This window comes from Apium graveolens, chromosome 8 (genome assembly GCF_009905375.1).
Source record: "Apium graveolens cultivar Ventura chromosome 8, ASM990537v1, whole genome shotgun sequence".
In the NCBI taxonomy this organism is placed as follows: Eukaryota; Viridiplantae; Streptophyta; class Magnoliopsida; order Apiales; family Apiaceae; genus Apium; species Apium graveolens.
The window spans coordinates 135473281-135480109 of NC_133654.1; the positions used below are offsets into that span (position 1 = coordinate 135473281).

At 35.2% G+C, this 6829-nt stretch overlaps 1 non-coding gene across 1 annotated transcript; it reads right to left on the bottom strand.

Annotated features, from left to right (window-relative positions):
* Positions 1-6394: 6394 nt before the first annotated feature.
* Positions 6395-6501, bottom strand: LOC141681980 (small nucleolar RNA R71). The gene has a single exon (XR_012559385.1). It is a non-coding gene; the product is annotated as a small nucleolar RNA R71 (small nucleolar RNA).
* Between the last annotated feature and the right edge of the window lie 328 nt (positions 6502-6829).

Consider the following 6829-nt stretch of genomic DNA (forward strand, 5'->3'; position numbering starts at 1 on the left):
CGCAAAATACTTGGACCTGAATTAGTACAGTAGACAAAGGAAGTGGTTGAAATTATCCAGAAGAGATTGATAGCCACACAGGACCGTCAAAGGAAATATGCAGACCAGTCAAAGAAAGACATGGAATTTGAAGAAGGAAGCTTGGTATTACTAAAAGTATCACCGTGGAAAGGACTAACGAGGTTTGGAAAGAAAAGAAAGCTGAGCCCAAGATATGTCGGACCTTTTGAGATTCTAAAGCGCGTTGGAAAAGTAGCTTACGAATTGGCGTTACCTCTGCACATGGAGCACATTCACAATGTCTTTCACGTATCAATGCTTAAAAAGTATAATCCAGACTCCAGGCATGTAATAGAATATGAGCCAATAGAGCTTCAGGAAGATTTGTCATATGTAGAGAGTCCGATAGAGATTCTAGGGGAAAGAGAGAAGGTATTAAGAAATAAAGTGGTAAAGCTAGTAAGAGTATTATGGAGAAACCCAAAGGTTGAAGAGTCAACCTGGGAATTAGAAAGTGATATGAGAGAAAAGTACCCTCGTTTGTTTTCTTAAGAGATTCTGAGGAAAGAATCTTTTTAATGGGGGAAGGATGTAATATGTGGGATATCTCGTGTAATTATTTTTGCTAATAAATAATTATTATATGTGTTCCGTATCTTTTCTGTGAATTATTTGTTAAGTGTTAAATGTGTTTGGATGTATAAAAATATTATTAATTGAGTATTTTAATTTTTATATGTCCAAAATAAAATATAGATAATTGTCATATCTTCCTAATTATTTTTATGTTGATTTATGAATTTATATGAATCATATGAATTTTATAAAATCTTTTTTCGGGTATTTAAAATCTATTTTATAACAACGGGAACCAACCAACGTCATCCGTTGTTAAGTTTTTAGAACCCGAAACTCTTTCGAGAACTTTTTCCTAACCTAATTGTAATATTCCGAGCATTTTCCATGTTTTCACTTTTTCGATCCGGCGTACGGTTTGTCCTGCACGGGTCCCGGCGCAACATTTTCGATACAATATTCATTTCGGTAAATCAATAAAACTCGTATTTTCGGTAAACGGGAGCTTTTTATTAAACTATCACAATTATCACCTCGTAGTATGTGTAACCAGGTGCTGAGACCAAGACCGCAATACAAATTGTACTAATTTGGATAATTATCCCGAAAACAGATACCGTTTGGATCAGTTTTTACAAATAAACGTACTATTTTATATCCGGAATGATCCAACGGGATACTAATTTTCCGTAATTATAAATATCCTTTTACTGTATTTTATTTCGTATCAAAATCATTTGCAGTCGGCTAAATATATAATTTTCCAGAGAAAAACCTTATATTCATATAATCTTCTGAAAATCAATCCACAAATCGAAGGTGTTATTGATCTCTGTTTTCAAAGCTTGAGTAACCAAAACGAAGGATTTGAGGAGTACTATCAGATTCTGAGCTTCGTTTTGCTGCAGAAATCAAGGTTATTTTTCTATATTTTTATTTAATTTCGAATTATTTTTATTAAAAATATGAATTTCTGTTCGGATGATTGTTTGTATGATTTGATGATTGCATGTTGTAGAGCTTGTTTTCCTGATGATTTTCATATGTCATACGTCTGATTTGGAGTTCAATAACATGTTCAAAATTGAGTTTAATTTTCGAATTTTGAAATTAGGGTTTATAACCCGTATGAATGTTTTCAATTGAAATTTGGGGCTTTTTGATTTAGGGGTTATTAGCTGTTGATTTATAGTGGGTTGTGTTCCTTATGAAATTTGCAATCGATTGGTATATAGATTTACGATGTTCGCCGGAAATCGGCGATGTTCTTGGCCAATTTCAGGCCAAGTCTGGGGTTATTGATGTGTTTTGATTGCATGTATAGATTCCTGGTGATATGTAGTTTAATTCTGGAGCTTGTGGTGGTGTGACTGTACCTGGATCGCCTTCTCCGGCGAGACAAGGTATTTTCCGGCGAACTTCGACGGTGAACTTTGCAAAATTGCATTTCAGTCCCTAAGGTTTTGAAAACGAAACAGTTAGGTCCCTTGGGTTTCCAGAACTTGCAAATTTTGGATTCCTGTTTTAAAAATATTCAAAAATTATATTCCCTTTTTATTTTTATTATAAAAATTCGATTTTAATTTCTGAAAATTCCAAAAATTATTATTTTAATTCCAAAAATTATTTTAATTCAAAAATAAATTTGAATTAATTAGTTAATTATTTCAGTTAATTTTTAATTGAATAATTGGTCAATTAATTTGAAAATTAATTGATTTAATTAATTATTAATTGATTTTAAGTAATTATTTATTTAGATTTAATTACTTAAAAATGATTTAAAAATTCCGAAAAATAGTTTCGAGCTTTAAAATATTATTTTAAATTGTTTTGAAGGCTCAATAATTATTATAAAATTGTTTTGATACCAGAATTGGCCAGCCGAACCCTGTTTATTACTCCAAAATTGATCCAACGACCCATTTTAATTCCGAAAAATGTTTTAAAAATCATTTCAAATACCCGAAAGCCTGTTCATGACCCGAGACTTCCTTATAAATGATATATCATTGATTATTTGACGTGTTATGTGCTATATGTGACTAGTTGGTTAACCGCCAGTCTATTTATTCGATGTTTACTTGTTTATTGCGTAACTTTCAATCCGTTAATCGGATTTGGGTAAAACAAAGGGTAGATAGAAGTATGTGTCGAATAGAATTGTATAAGTTGAATATTGATAGATGCTTATGATATGTGAGCAGAAGAGGCAAGGCATAGGAAAGGGAAACAGGTAGTTGATGAGTAAGACAGTCGTGACTGAAAGCGAGTGCAGTATAATAAACTAGTACCAGGCAAGTGTTCTGAACTTTCTTGAGATGTTGTATTGATTGATAGTCCCGTTTTAAATTGCAAGTGCTTTGAAGCTCTGAACCCTAAACCCTGATTCCAGTTATTGATCTTGAGCCGTAAACCTGATTCTTTCTAGACCATTGATTGTTGTATACCCAAATACGAACCTCAAATATACGATACTACTCCACAAATACATACAAACTAAATATCAAACACTGAACTAGATTTCTTACACACTCAAACCATTGTATCTTATGCTTTGAAAGGCCAAATCCTTGAAACCTTGAAATATTGTTTCCTTTGTTATCCAATTCTTTCACAACTTAGCATCCATGCTTTGAAAATGCCATATTGATCCTTATGCAGATTGAAACCATTTTCATTATTGAACGTCCAATGTTGTTAATGATTCTGTTATTATATTAGAATTGGATTGTTTTTATAAAATTGTGGACCAGATTCGTGGTCAGGCCATATAATGGTCAAGTTAGGCCAATGTGTGCCTTGGATCCAGTGGTTAGAGCAGTGCTGTGTGCTTTGCTCGGGGTTAGTGCGTGACTGATCAGCAGCGTTTTTAAAATGAAAATATAATATCCAATTCTAAATCATAATCTATTGTTCACTTGATACCATAACCATTTTCACCTGATGATCATTATTCTCAGTTTTGTCATTGTGACTTGCTGAGCTAGTTAGCTCATTTGTGCGATGTTGTTTATGTTCTTTTCCAGTTAAAAAGGAACCGGTTGGTACCGAGGATCCCCAGTCCAGCGCGAGAGCTAGGGGTTCAGGTTGATCGAGTTGAGCTAGTAGGCTTCTTTTGGAATAATCTAAGTTTGTAATAATGTTTAATACTCAGTTCTGAGTTGGAATAGTTGTGATTCGAATGTTTGTAATATAAGTAAGTATGTTTGGCTTGTGTACATACTTTAACCTGTTGCGGTCCATGGTAGTTGGTAAGTAGGGTCACTGCATATTATTATTATCTTTATTATTGTTATAAGCAGGTTATAAATAGTGTGTGTGTGGGTGGACCCCAAACTTCTGACCCGGGTTTGGAGGGTGCCACAACATGGGTATTATTGTATAAGTCTTTTGGGACCTCATTCATTGCACGGTCAAATAAGCATCTTTGTTATGTGTTCAATAATAGTGTGAATCCTTGTATAACTCTAGTAGAAAGGAGGTGTTGTGAGTCATAATACGTTAATTGTCTATTCTGTTTATAAACTTTTGATTGTTTCGATGATAGATAAGTTATGGTTATTGATCTAGTATCGAGAGATATCTGTTAAGCATTCCACACACGCACGTTTCTAGTTTGTGAGTTGGTTTGTGGGATTTATTCGAACTCTGTTTCAAGTCATTGCATTCTTAGAGGCATTGGCTTATTTATTTGGTTAAGGTTATTCCGAGGGGATCGAATTCCATTATCATTTAGTTGTATTCACGTAGTTGCATTCATGCATTAGGTTTGTTTTGTAGTTTTGAGTTTGTTTATGCTTGAAGACAAGTATCGATTCAAGTTTGGTGATGTGATAAGTAGATTTTATATCCACTTCGAACACTTTATTACAAGTTTAAATTGGTGTTTTGGACTCAAGTTGTTGGTATTTTGATGTGTTTTTGTGTTATTGCATTTCACGTATCAATTAAATGAAGAAAGGAGCTTTTAAAGGAAATCTGATAAAAAATGATTAGAATTGAAAACTTAGGCCATTGTCAAGTTGTAGAGAATCTCTTTAGCTTCCTGTGGACAGTTGAATCGCCTAATTCGGACGAGTAAAACTCAAGTTATGGGCAAAATAAGATTCATCGGAATTTTCCAGAAAGGCTGCAGGCGCCCGCCTGCTGGTGCCAGGCGACCGCGTGCTAGCAGGCGCCCGCGTGCTGATGCGCAACTGATTTCGCTGAAAAACCCTATTTGAGTGGAATTTGACGATTTTAAGGGTCCAGCTCCAATATGGGATTATATATACTTAAAACAAGGGTTTTCATCATCCGGGAAGATTGGGAGATCAAGGAGAAGACCTAGAAGCACAAAACAACTCTGAAAAAGAAGATCTTGTTTTCTACTTGTGATTTTTTGAAAATAGTTGTAACTTTGGATGCTCATTTTCATTCTTGTTGAACCTAGAACTTTTTTATTCGTACTTTGATTATTATTCAGTTTATTAAGACCTTGTTTTATACCATGCTCTCATTGGAACCCATGATGACGATGAGTTCAATTATGGGTTAATCATTATCATGGGATTCTAGCGGATTTACTTATGGATTTCAATAATTAATTTGTTTCGATATCTTAGTGTGTGGTGATTGATTGATATCCCAGGATTGGTTGTGCTTATTCGTCTTATGTGCGTAGCTAACATATAAGATAGTGTGTTAATCTCTATTGGAGCGACGATGAATATAGAGGTTTAGAACATGCCATGCTAGCATAGGTTCATGTATTTGTTATGCATGATTCGTAGGTAATTTTAACCATCTTACTTGGCCTATGTAATCACGATAGATAACTTGCACATTAAACCGTTATGTTTTCAATTCTTATAGACATATAAGGACTAAGCGTAATTGGTATCTATTCAAATTTTATCTCTTTTGTGGATGCTTGGTAGTAGGGTATTCGTACAACAAAAGTTGGCGTTTACTAGTTTTGTGTTATCTGATTAGTGTCATCACCATTACATGCTAAGATAATAAGGCTATTGAATGAAGTATTTAATGAAGTTGGAATCCCATGTTTGTCATATATAGTAATTCAACCTCAGTTCTCTTAGTTATAATTGTTAGTTTAATCTCTTAGTTTAATCAAAACCCAATTTGTTATTTGTCTTAGCATTGAGCAATAACCATACATTGTTGCATAGGTGCATAAATTGAACTTAACCTTAACCAGTCTTTGTGGGAACAAATCTGATTTATATCTTATACTACTTGTGAACGCGTATACTTGCGTGAATTTTAGCGCGTGTTTTCGCCCTAACAAGTTTTTGGCGCCGCTGCCGGGGACTCGGTGTTAATTTTTAGTTTATGTGCTTGTCATCAGTGGTCGTTAAAGTTCACTGACTCGGACTCTTTTACTCTCACGGTTTATTTGTTTGTGTTTCAGGTACTCAGTAAACTGGGAGATCCAGTAGCACGAACGAAAGCCTTGATGGATTTTTCTCAACCCAAGATCAATGATATTCAATCTAGCATTGTCCGGCTAGCTAACACAGCTAATACCTTTGAGATCAAGCCTAGCATAATTCAATGGGTGTAGAATTGAATCCAGTTTGGGGGTTCTCCAACTGAAGATCCCAATATGCACATTAGGGATTTTATTGAGATCTGCGACACCTTCAAGTTCAACGGTGTTTCTGAAGATGCTGTGAAGCTGAGACTATTTTCATTCTCTCTGAGGGACAAGGGTAAGAGCTGGTTAGACTCTCTATAAGCTGGTTCGATTACTACTTGAGAAGATCTTGCTCAGAAGTTTCTTACTCAATTCTTCTCTATGGCGAAGACAGCTGCACTCAGGAATGCTATTACTCAATTTGCACAGCAAACGGGAGAATCGCTATGTGAAGCTTGGGAGCGCTACAAGGAGATTCTTAGGAAGTGTCCTCATCATGGAATGCCTGATTGGATGATCATCAATTGTTTTTATAATGGGTTGGGAGCACAGTCCAGACCCATGCTCGATGCGGCATCAGGTGGAGCATTATGGGCAAGAAGCTATGAAGAAGCTTATAATCTAATTAAACTAATGGCTGCTAATGAATATCAGTATCCAACCTAGAGATGTCCACAGGGCAAGGTAGCAGGAGTTCTTGAAGTGGATATAGCTACGGCTATCACTGCTCAACTAAAGGCGTTATCTATGAAGATCGATTCTCTGGCTAACTATGGTGTTAAGCAGATAATTAGTGTTTGTGAGTTGTGTGCAGGTCCGCATATGATGGAG